Source organism: Protopterus annectens, chromosome 13.part0 (genome assembly GCF_019279795.1).
Source record: "Protopterus annectens isolate FY-2018-M chromosome 13.part0, PAN1.0, whole genome shotgun sequence".
Lineage (NCBI taxonomy): Eukaryota > Metazoa > Chordata > Ceratodontiformes > Protopteridae > Protopterus > Protopterus annectens.
The window spans coordinates 1,295,170,767-1,295,183,633 of record NC_056747.1 but is presented as its reverse complement, the minus strand read 5'-3'; the positions used below and the strand labels follow the sequence as shown (position 1 = coordinate 1,295,183,633).

The window sequence follows — 12,867 nt, the reverse complement described above, 5'->3', positions numbered from 1 at the left end:
ATTATGCAAAAATCCATAAACTTTAAACAAATATTACCTAATTACACTTACATATGTACATAAATATAAATACAATTACAAACATCAGATTTAATTAAATAGACACATTTTTTAACATTTTCTAAAACTTTTTTTTAACATTTTGAACATTTTTGAACACATACATATTTCCTATTTTTAAACAATTAAATCATTCTCTAAATTCATTCCATTAGGAAATAGTGTATGATAATTAATAATCTTCCTACTCTTAAGTCTGTTTAATTCCCTTTTAAAATTTCCCCTGTTGACTTCTGGTTGTGCCAAAACGCTGAAGAACAAACTACTATTTGAACCCTTATGTTTGGTCAAAAAGTGGGTAGCTACCGGGCGCTCTAACTTCTGCCTCCTAATATCACCCAAATTTTCTAAAATCTGAACTTTAACCTTCCTAGTTGTCTGTCCAACGTACCAACATGTGGGATGACAACCACAAACTACAAAATAAATTACCCCACAACTATTACAGTTATAAAATTTGTTGACCCTGTAAAGTTTCCCGTTAATTTTACACCCATGTAAATTCCTAACCCAGTTACATACTGAACAACTTTCACAATGATAAGTACCCACTTGCCTATCCACCATACCATAATTTCCAGAACGGAAATTTCTTTGGTTCAGCAATTCTTTGAGGTTACTGTATCTCCCATAAGAAAAAATAATATGTTTTGGGAACAGAGAACCAATGGAATTATCTTCACTAACAATTTCCCAAGCCTGCCTCACTATTCTTTCCAAAATGGGGGAAAATTCTGAATATCTGGTGACGAAAAGCAACCTTTCGTCACCATCATTTTTCTTCATAACTTCCCCTCTGGGATGTTCCCATGACATCCTATTCCGACCTCCTCTAGAACTTTGGCCTTTTCCTTCTGGAGCACACTATCAGCATAGCCTCGAGCCTGCAATCTAACATATATCTCATTCAAACAATTCTCTTTATGCTTTAATTCAGAAGTGTTGTTAAAAATCCTTTTAAATTCTCCATATGGCAAAGACTCAATTAGGTGAGGTGGGATGCATACTAGTGGCATATAAAAAGTTAACATTGGTGGGTCCTAAATGGTCTATGCTGAATCCTCTGCTTAGCATCAACATAAAAACTACATCTAAAAATGAAGTGCTGTATCTATTTGTACTCCAAGTAAATTTTAAACCATGCGGGTTATTGTTAAGTAGACACATAAATTCCCAAAATTGCCCTTCCCTACCTTTACAAATAAACAGCAAATCATCTATATATCTTTTGTACTATATTACATTGTTCAAAAAATATTCTTCCATTATCGTAAATTGCCTTTCAAAATCCCCCATGTAAATGATAGCATAAGATGGGGTGAAAGCCGCCCCCATCGCTGTGCCCTTCTTTTGTAAAAATAAATCATTTTTCCACTTAAAATAATTATGAGTTAAACAAAACTCAAGAAGGACAAGCAGAAATGATGAACGTGGTCCTTCCCCTAACTTTTTGGCCACAGCTTCCTTACCTCATCTCCTATCAATATTAGTATACAAGGCATTCACATCCACCGTTGCCCAAAAGTAATTTTCCTTCCATTCAAAGTTACAAAGATCTTGACACACTTCATATGTATTTTTAATATGGGAAGGTATCATAGTCAAATGCCTCTTAAGATGAAAATCCAAAAAAATGTTCACATTTTCCAAAAAAGATCCTATCCCCAAAATGATAGGTCTACCTGGGAGGTTAGAAAGGTCTTTATGAATCTTGGGGATGGCATATATAAAATGATGCTTTGGTGTCTTAACAATCAATTTCTTAACATCCCTATTTTTCAAAAAAAACTAGCCTTTCTCCACGCTCCAAGATCTCATTTAGCTCAACTGAAAATCTTTGAATGGGATTATATTGTAACTTAACATAATAACCTTCCTCAGTTTACCCCTTTATCTGCTATTTTGAAAATGACCTTATTCAAGTTAGACAGTAATTCTTGTAAAGCCTGCCATTCCCCTGTACTAAGATTGTAAGAACAAAAGTTCTTTAAAAATTCACCAAAACTGTTTTCTACTTTTTTACACACCAAATTTTCAAACACATTTATGGCACTGCTTAATTTAGGAGGTATAACGGTGCTATCGAGAGATAACTTTGGCATATCAAGATGTCCGTACCCAGTGAAAAAAGCTTCTTGTTCAACATTAGATTCAACTTAATCAGCCACATCCCCATCACCAATTTCTATACATTGTTGAAACATTTCTGTATCATGAATACTTAAATTGAGCAAATCATCTTCATCAGAAAATTCAGCATTATTTACATTGTTAACCATAGGTTCCTGTTTGGCATGAAAAAATATTTTCAAATTTAATTTACGACAACATTTTTTTTATGTCTAATATAATATCAGCCAAAGAAGGAACCCTGGTAGGAATTAATCTTGCCCCCCTTAAAAGTACTTTCTCAGCATGTTCAGAAATGTCTACATTTGACAAATTAATGATTTACAATTTTTGATTATCCCCACCATAACAAACATTTTTACTTAACTCAAAAAATTAACTAGTACACTCATAGTTCATTAAATTGTCTTCAGAAGTGGAAGCAGGATGATTCAAATGTTTACCCAAAACGGCAGAATCAAGGGAACAAAGTCTCACTTTGATTTGTTGTTCTTCCCACGTGCTCTTTTCGGCTATACCTGCTATTGAACTGGCTGCTGCCCCCCATAACGTTTTTTGGCTCGGAAACGTCCTCCAAACTAGTTTCTTCAAAGGAGACACTCTTTCTCCCGATATTCAAATCGCCAGAAGACGCTGAAGAGTCACGGACGCCATACACAGTCTGTTTCCCAGATCTCAATCTGTTGGTGCTTCCCCTACGTAAACAAGCATAAACCAAGTTGTTTTCAAAATCATTAATATCTCGGGACAGTTTCTTTCTTTTTCGTTCATCCACATTTGTCTCAGTCTTTTGCACATTATCGTTGACATCACAAAAAAGTTTTTGCTATCTTTGGGGGATTTCCATTAACAGTTTATTCTGTAAAGAAGTAATCTCCCCCCACACTTTTTCAAGGTTTCTGGCGTTCCTCTTAATGAGTATACATAACCAGGTAAGTGTACACTCCAGTGAGGCCTGTCTTCACTCAGCCAAAAGATTGCTCTCTTCCTCAGTAAAGTTCCTGGCCGGCAAGCGATCAATACGAAGGCCCCGTGGAGTGATATTAAACAAAACATATTTCTCTAAGAGTTTTAAATCATAAAATATAGTCACCTCTTTAATCATGAGCCTCTCCAGTAACTGAAAGTTTTCCAATTCATTACTCTCAGCGGCAGAAGCCCAGGGATCTGCAGAAGCCAGTCTTAGCTCATGGTCACGAATCAAGTCAGCAAACAGGGTACTCGATACGGTACCTGATGGTTCAGTAGTCCCCATTCTCATGGAACAAAAAAAAAAAAAAAAACCCAGTAAACATCCAAAAAAGAGTAAAATACTCCAAAAACAGAAATCCCATGAAGGAAGACCACTCCACAGGGACATGATTAATTCATTTATTAACACTTCTGGTACCTCGGCTTTTCGCATTCTCCTGGAATAATCTTTTGATACAATACCATCCCTATATATACACACATATACATATCAAGTATCAGTTAATCAGTCAAATAATTAAGAACCCAGTTATGCACAAATCCATAAAATTTAAACAAATCTTACCTAATTACACTTACATATGTACATAAATATAAATACAACTACAAACATCAGATTTAATTAAATAGACACATTTTTTAACATTTTCTAAAACATTTTTGAACATTTTTAAACACATACATATTTCTTATTTTTAAACAATTAAATTAAATTCCTTCGTTGGATTTGTGTTTTTGGAGACTTATCATACAACTTAACACTGTACTCATGGGAGATTTTAATTGCCCCCTTTAGACTGGAAATCCTACGCAACCTCTACAAGCACAAAGATTCCTGGACTTCATAAGTACAAGCACCCTTGACCAAATAGTGAGTACATCCATTAGAGACTTCAACATACTGGCCCTTGTACTCATAAATATGGGGGATTGCTGCATCCCTCCCCATGTCTCATCCTCCCTGGTAAGGTCTGACCCTAAAGCTGCCTCCTTCAAAATCAAAATCATCTCTGTTACCCCAGTAAAACTAGTAACAGTTAAGAACTATTCCAAGGCAAAATACCTTTTATCAAGTGATGGTTTGTCAAAATCCAGTGCCCCTCCAAATCCTGAAAACACAACAGCCTACACCGAATTGCTTTCAAAAACTCTATACAACCATGCCAATAGCTGCTCAGAGGCTGCAGTACCTACCAGAAGTAAGCCCAGAACTAACTTCCCTGGTGGCATCCTAAATTAAACAGGATATACATCGAGAAAAAAAATTATGGCAGAAATCAGAAAGGGTAATTTCCATAAAACTTGGCAACTAAGAGGGCTAATTAGTTCAAACAAAGCAAACTTTGAGGTTAAGATAACCTCCCAGGTGAAAGATGACCATAAGGCCTTCTTCAGCTATGTCAGAATCCTCAAGGGCATCACATAGCAATGTGCTAAACTGGTGGCTAACGGTGCCACTTTAATCAAGCTTAGTGATATAGAGAACCTGGTAGTGGACAGATTAATTTCCAACTTTACTCCCCTCTCACCCCCAACCATCTCCTAAGAAATACCATAAAACATAACCCCTCAACTATAACCAGGGAGCATGTACTAGCTGCACTTGCTAAAGCCAAGAACACATCCTCAGTGGAACACGATAACATCCCAGAATACCTTCTGAACAGTCTAAAATACAACTTAACAGGACCCCTGGCGTCATTGTTTAACTATAGTTTTTAAATGGGCCTTGTGCCACATGAATGGAGGGCTGCAATGGTCATCCCTCTTCGTATGGGAAGATCTTGAACAGATTCTAGAAACTACACGCCCATTAGTCTGACTAGTCTTATTTGCAGAGCAATGGAAAGAATTATTATAGACGTCATCGACCGACAAGGCTGTAGGAGACCTCCAGACACTGGATCCATTCCAGTTTGGTTTTGTCAAGGGAAGGTCATGATTACTGATCCTGTTGGATTTCTTTGAAAAGGTCATAAAGACAATGGATGAGAGAAAAGTGGAGAATACTGCCTACCTAGATCTGGCTAAAACATTTAATACAATGCCCCACTCAGACATTGTCAACAAGCTTATGAAACTAGGCATAAACCCCTTTATAACATGCCGGATAGCTAGCTGGCACACAGATAGGATCCAAGAGGTTAGGATCAGTGAGGCCACCTCTACAAAGAGGCTAGTCTCCACTGGAGTCCCTCAGGGTTCTGAGCTGGATCCAGTCCTCTTTGGCATCTACTTTTCAGAGACCAAAGTCAATGTCAGCGGTCTCTGGCTGACCAAGTTCGCAGATGATTCTAAACTGTAAGCAGTCACTGAATCCCTCTGAGATGAGATCACCCTTCAGGACACATGGTGCCAATGCCGTTGCTTAAAACTGAATACCAGGAAATGTATTATAGTACCTTTTGAGAAGTTGGCAACCCTGGGTAACTACATCATCAATAAAACACCCCTAAAAGTTGATCTGGGAACTCAAGTAGATGGTAACCTAGCCTTCCACCAGTATGTGTCCAGGGCAGTAAGAATATCCTTCTATGTTACTCAACTTATAAGTAAGGGCTGCAGAGAGGCCATTGTACCACTATACTAGGCTCTCATCAGATCCATCATAGAGTATATTGCCCCCTTCGGTATATACCTGACCAAACACATGCAGCAACTGGAACATCCACAAAGATTCATTACAAAAAGAATACAGGGAGTAAACACAGTGCCTTACTTTGATTTTTTCAAAGTCTTGTCTGTTTACTGAGTATCTTACAGACTTTTGTGAGGTGACCTTTGCTTGGTGTACAAGACATCCCTGGGTGCTCTTTTGATGAACCTTTCATACATCCAGAAAACAAACAGCATCAGAACTATTAGATCAAAAGACCTAATTTTGCTTATGACATGCATAGAGCATGTTGAAGAGACAGATGTGTTTCTCAGAGAATTCCCATTCTGTAGAACAGGCTCTCCATCCATGTGAAGCAGAATTCCTTCCTAACCCTATTTAAGTGATAGTTAGACCAATGGTTGGGTAGCCGGAAATTCATCCCTGATCTGGTGCGTATGTTTCTGATGGCTAGAGGCAGTCAGCAAATTACCCCATATAAATCAGATTTGTGGATCACATTTAGATTGCATGGCTAGGCTTATAAGGGCACTAGTAGTTGTTAGCCTAATATGCACCTATAAATCTATGAATATTACTATTAAAAATGAAAACCTGGAGACAAGTTCTAGATCTTTCCTTTCTAAATCTTTATGTGAAAGTTCCAAAATTCAAGATGTTGACCCATCAGAATCTATCTTTCATTCCCCAGGCACGTTTTATGGTAACATTAGAACTAGAAGATGCATCCCATCACATTCCAATACCCAAAAGCTTTAGGAAATTTCTCAGGTCTTGTGTGTCTGGGTCACATTATCAGAAGTCTGCATTACTCCCTGTGTTATGTACTGCTCCAAGTCTGTCTAACTCCAGTCATAGCTCATTGCAGACTGAGTGGCTTTCACATATTTCATTATTTAAATGACTTACTCATCTATATATAGTCTTTCTCCAAATGTCAGGAGTTGTTACAATGAGTTTTCTTCTCTTCCGACCAATTTCTGGTTCCAGATAAGTGTTCAAGAAATCCTCCTTGACCCCGTCACACAAGATTGTCTTTTTCTAGGCTGTTTCGTAGGCACCTTGCAGAAAAAGGCTTTTTTAACATTTGAGAAAGTAAGTTTTTATCTAGAAATTTTTCTGAGTATCTCAAGTCAGTCTTAGACTTCAGCCAGAGAGTATCTCTGGATCTTTGGGTTCACGCCATCTCTAATTCTCATATTCCCTGCTGCCAGATTGCACATAAGAAAGATTCAATGGTTTCTTAAACACATGGACCATTTGCATCCTCTAAGATTTCAGATTCCAATACTGGGCTTTGTGAAAAAGGAACTACACTGGTGGAGACAACAGTTAGAGGCAAATCTAGGTCTCCCCCTTTCTCCTCTACCTCCAAGCCAATCTGTAATTACTGACACCTCATATTTCACTTGAGGGGGCTGTTTCTTTCGAGGTAACGGTGTAAGACCTGTGAAACTCCTTAGACAGACTGATGCACATCAGTGTCAAAGAGATGTGAGCTATGATCTATGCATTAAAATGTCTTCATCAGCTATGGCCCTCTGGACGTCTTCGGGTGATTACAGACAACACCACACTGATGTGGTACATAAACAAGCAAGGGGGCACCAGGTCATGCCCTCTGTGCAAGCTTGCTGTTATGGCTTGTGAGGTAGCTAAACAGCACTTCTTAAAGCTCCAAGCATCATGCATTCTGTCATAGCAAAATAGTGGAAGATAATCTGAGCAGGACCAGGACAAACCCTCAGAAATGCAAATTGAATGAGGATGTCTTCTAGGAATTGATCTAGTTGTAGGGAGCACTCAAGTCAATTTGCTTGCTTCCTTTCAAAACATATCCGAAAAAAGTCTGCAGCAGGACTCCTTGCAAACAAGCCTGGAAAATAGCCCCGTTTTATTTCCCAAGGTCAGGAATGTTTCTTTATGCCTTTTGACCCTTTCCGTTGATATCCAGGGTAATTATGAAGATTCAGAAGAACTCTCTAAAGATCATAAAAAGTTACCTATGACTCCATTTGAACCTGCTTATCAAGGAGATGTAAGCTGCATTACATGGAAAACCCTATCTAGGCTTCCACAGAGATAGGGTCTAATTAAGAACAAATTCCCCATTCATGGCCAGGGTTGCTTCAGTGTTTGCTTTGAATCAAGCCGTCAATTTCCCAATGTTCTATCCAGATCTTTAGAACCAGAGAGAAGGGATTATACATAACCTTGATGTGTATAGGCAGATCAAACAGAACTAAGTCCCTTTATTCCCACTATGATAAACCAGTACCAGGCAGTATAAAGGCTCATTCTAGTACAGCTTTGGCTTCTGTGACAACATATTCAAAAGGAGCGGATTCTAAAAGTATTCAAGAGGTGGCTATATGCTCCTCTGTACATACCTTTACAGTATGCTTCAATTATGAAAGCTGGTGGCATTGTGTAAATGGTCATATAAATACACACATAAACACATGTTATATTGCACAGTTAAACCTAGTCATCTGATGGTGGATGGTGGAAGTTGTAAACCTGCATTCAGAGTACTGTACATGTTCAGCCTAGCAGTATGGTGGATGCTATGAAGGAAGAGACAGCAGAGAGGAATTTGCTGGAACAAAAATGATAACATCAGGCAGCTTTGATCACACTTAGCACATTGCCCAGTCACACTTTGTCAAGCGCAAGATGGTTAGAGATAGATTCCTGTACCGTTTATGTGAATTTTAAATATGAGAATCACCTTTGATGTTATATTCAGAAAACAGATGCTAGGCTATCATGGACAAACAGCCACAGATAAAGATGGGGATAATGAGATGCCCGTTCATAGCCAAGAAAGTCAGTACTGCTGAATACCCATGCACTCAGTCACACATCTGAAATCGCAAGTATGCTGTGACCCATGCCCCCAGAGTCACATCTGAAATCACAAGTAAGCTGCCTCCCATGCCCCCAGAATCACTATAGTCACATTTGAAATCACAAATAGGTTGTCCCCATACCCCAGAGTCACTAGAGTCACATCTGAAATCACAAGTAAGTTGTCCCCCATGCCCCCAGAGTCACATCTGAAATCACAAGTAAGCTGCCTCCCATACCCCCAGAGTCACTAGAGTCACATCTGAAATCACAAGTAAGTTGTCCCCCATGCCCCCAGAGTCACATCTGAAATCACAAGTAAGTTGTCCCCTGTGCCCCCAGAGTCACATCTGAAATCACAAGTAAGTTGTCACCCATGCCCCCAGAATCACTATAGTCACATTTGAAATCACAAATAGGTTGTCCCCATACCCCAGAGTCACTAGAGTCACATCTGAAATCACAAGTAAGTTGTCCCCCATGCCCCCAGAGTCACATCTGAAATCACAAGTAAGCTGCCTCCCATACCCCCAGAGTCACTAGAGTCACATCTGAAATCACAAGTAAGTTGTCCTCTGTGCCCCCAGAGTCACCAGAGTCACATCTGAAATCACAAGTAAGTTGTTCCCCCCATGCCCCCAGAGTCACTAGAGTCACATCTGAAATCACAAGCAGGTTGTTCCCATGCCCATATATACGTAACATAACAGTATACTTTCTCTTAGATGTATGTTTTACTGTTCTGTCATACATATTTGTTTTGCTTATTTACATGTAACTTGCTTAGCTGCAATTCATTTCAGTTTATGTTCTGTATTTTTACTTTTGTGCTGATGTTCTATTTGAAAAGTGCCTTAAGACCAGACCACTTTCCTGGTTACTCCATAGAAATTAATAAGTAAGCCCACATTAGCTGATGGTCTAGTCAGTGGCTTATAGGTAAGATGTCTATCTCGAAGTGCCAGGATCTGGGTTCCAATCCTGACTTTTGGATACCGTCTAAGTGAAGCTTGTTTGTTCTTCCCATGTCTGGATGAATTTTGTCTAGAATTATTCATGCATGCAAATATTTCATATAAAATGCAATAGCACTGCATAGCTTTGTCACAGTGTATATCAACAGTGACTGTTCCCAGTACTGTGGTGCTTGCATATGAGGCTGTGCTGCTCCATGCTGGTGTACCTGCATATTGTCCTGTATGATTGGTGGTTTAGGTAATGATAAAAGTATGATAAAATGGGATGGTGGTGAATTGTAGCTAAGAAGTTAGTGGCATATTGGTTTTCAAGAAGTCAGATAAGTCCTGAATGAAGAAGTCTGTGAGGGGAACTAAAAGTTATAGAGCTGGATTTAATAGCATTAATCAGGAGCTTTTTAGGTGAGCATCAGTATCCTAAGTAAAACAAGTCATCTTGGAGAGAGACTTGGGGACATGCAGAAGAGGATATAGATTTGGGAAGAACGAAGTCATCAGCATAAAGTGTTGGAGATGGTGTGGATGTCCGTAATAAGAAAGGAAAAGTCAAATGGTGATAACTAAACATTCTGGAATCTAGTAATGGCTGGTGCTTAGATTACAAAGGGTGGTGTGAAATCTTATTTAAGCAGCATTACTGGAAAGATATTCCCTAACCTATGAGGTGAACTCTCAGAAAAAAAAACAGTTATTTATGTATTAATATAAAATAAGTAGTTCACCATATCATTTTTTAAAGAACTACAAAAGGGCAACAGTGAGTAAGCTCAAAATCATATTTTGTAAACTGTTGTAATGGTACTGGGCACTACATCTGGAGCAAAAATATACTGAACATTTGAAAAAAGTCCATATGTATGAATGTGCATAGCATCCCTAGAATATACTTAACTTCACAGATAGTTTTACCATGCTTGGAGCAGTAAAATTGGGCCTGAGGTCATGAAGTAACTCTTGAGATATGTGTTTATGTGTTTTAGTAGTACTAACATGCTGATATGAAAACTAATTGGCACCTGTGGTGAAGGATAAAGTGATAAAGCAGAGAAGCGTAGCTGTATCAGAGAAGCTGAGGGCTTTTGTGTGATGGTCTGGGGAAGATCCTTACCTCCCTAGTAGAAAAGTTTCGCAAAAGAAAATGGGGTGAGACAAAAGGAACATAATAGGAGACCATGGCAGAGAGAGAAGAGGTCAATGCTGTATGAAAGATCGGAGGACACAGAGGAATAGGTTGGTAAGAGGATATTACAAATGTACGAACAGATGGTGTTGGCAAATTCATGACGGGTGCAGTTTTCCAAGTAGGTTTGTATGGAGTTTTGATTACTTGATTCTAAAAATACCCTGGACTGCTTAAGGGTTGTGTGATTTATCCAGTCTGACTGCAATTCTACATTCAATTCCGATTTTTTTTTTTTTTAATTAAGGGACAGGATGACATAATTATTTTTTTCATTAAGCCCAAGAGTGGTCCCTAAGTTTCAACTTGGCTTTCAGTGAAGGGTTGATTTAGGAACAGCTGACCTTCCCAAATTCTGTGTTTGCTAAAGGGGAAGGCTGTAATTCTGAATTCACAGTAATCGTTTTTCAAAGGACTGTAATGCCAGAATTACATATCATTTCATTTTAGTTTGGTTTATTCATTTGTTAACCAGGTAAACAAAAAACTGAGTTATTGCCTCTCTGCAGGAGCGAAACCTAGGAGCATTTTTTGGTTACGTGACTTGCTGAAGGCTATTTAGTTGGGAAATAGAGACTGGGAGAATCACACCCATGACTACAGCAAAAAGCTTGTTAGCAGCTCATAGTCTTAATATTTTGTGCTAACCTGACAGAAATCATTGAAAATGTAAAATGGACCCACTCCAAAGCTGAATGGACACAAAGAAAATGTATTTCTTTAGAAGCCAAAAAAGAACATCTAGTAATGAGTGTATGAGGAGAGAGGTTTAATACATCTTGATGATCAGTTTTAAATAAGTGGTTATATATGTAGTATATGCACACATGCATTGTGCATATACTACATATATGACCACTTATTTAATGCATTGTAAAACCGCAGTGGTGGTGCTGCAGTAGCGTTGTTGCCTCACAGTAAGACGCTGTCCGGTTCGACTCTCAGTTAGAGCGTCTTCTGCGTGGAGACATTCGTGAATGGGCGTACCTTCGTTGAAGGTTGTGCATCAGGGCTGGCAACTCGGTACGTAAAAATCAACTGCCAATCATTAGCGGACCAGAGTTCCGCTGTGGCGACCCCTAACCGGGAAAAGCCAAAAGTCACAACAATATGCACACATGCATTGTATACTTATATATTTAGGGGCTGCCATACTTTAGTGATCGACACAAAAATGTACTACCATTAATGTGTAATTCCTATGTTTTGGTTGGGGAAATCAAAACTAGTGGAACACATCTTTATAAAATGTAAGACTAACTCAAAGCCATACAAGTACACAGGTTCAAGAAGCACTGCAAGGGGAGTAAATTCAAACTAAAATTGTATTGAGTGCTAACTAACCTTTGCAAAATGTAGAATGTTTTACAGTGCATTGGCCTGGGATGCAAGAGCTTTATGATTGTATGAGTATTGAAGGTTTTACATTGCTAATTGTCAAACTTGTGATGTGTTCTATGTTAGTAAAACAGAAAGGAGACTGCAACAGAGAATATATTAGCATATTTATGCTTTTTAGGAAAAAAGATAAGACATGCATTATATAAATATTCCAAATTTTGCAAGACTTTTGTTTTTTTCTTGTTTTATAAAAACTGTGTGTTAGTCCAAGAGGGAGTGACTGGGAAAACAAATTGGGAACTTGTCTGACAACTTCAATTAAATGCCACTGCATTTCCAGACATTAGTGAACCTGTATCTGTAGTTAGTGTTTTAAAAATGAGAATAGCCAAATTACAATATTTATATTCTTGACATTGTTTATATCTTTCTTAGTTTAGTGTTACATTTAACCTTGCTATCATATTAAATACACCTGTTATGCAGGCATACCCTTAAACCTGAATAATGTGATTGTGACATTATCATACTTCCTGTGTATAATGCTGTTGTATCTTGGTTTTATTTATTTTGATGAAGTTATACGATTGTTCCTCTGGGCAAAAGTGCTCCTTAAAGTTTTGTTTTGGATTTGGTTTCCCTGGAATGTGACCTGTGGACTCTTGTGTCTTTGGGCTATTATTTGTTTTACTGTTAGTTTAGTGTTTCTGTATCTTTGTGAAAAGTAAACTAAAATTGAA

General features: G+C 38.3%; 1 protein-coding gene across 1 annotated transcript in view; it reads left to right on the top strand.

Moving 5' to 3' along the window:
• Positions 1-12,867, top strand: part of SKAP1 (src kinase associated phosphoprotein 1) — a 2,077,187-nt gene that overhangs the window by 79,261 nt on the left and 1,985,059 nt on the right. The window lies entirely within an intron of this gene.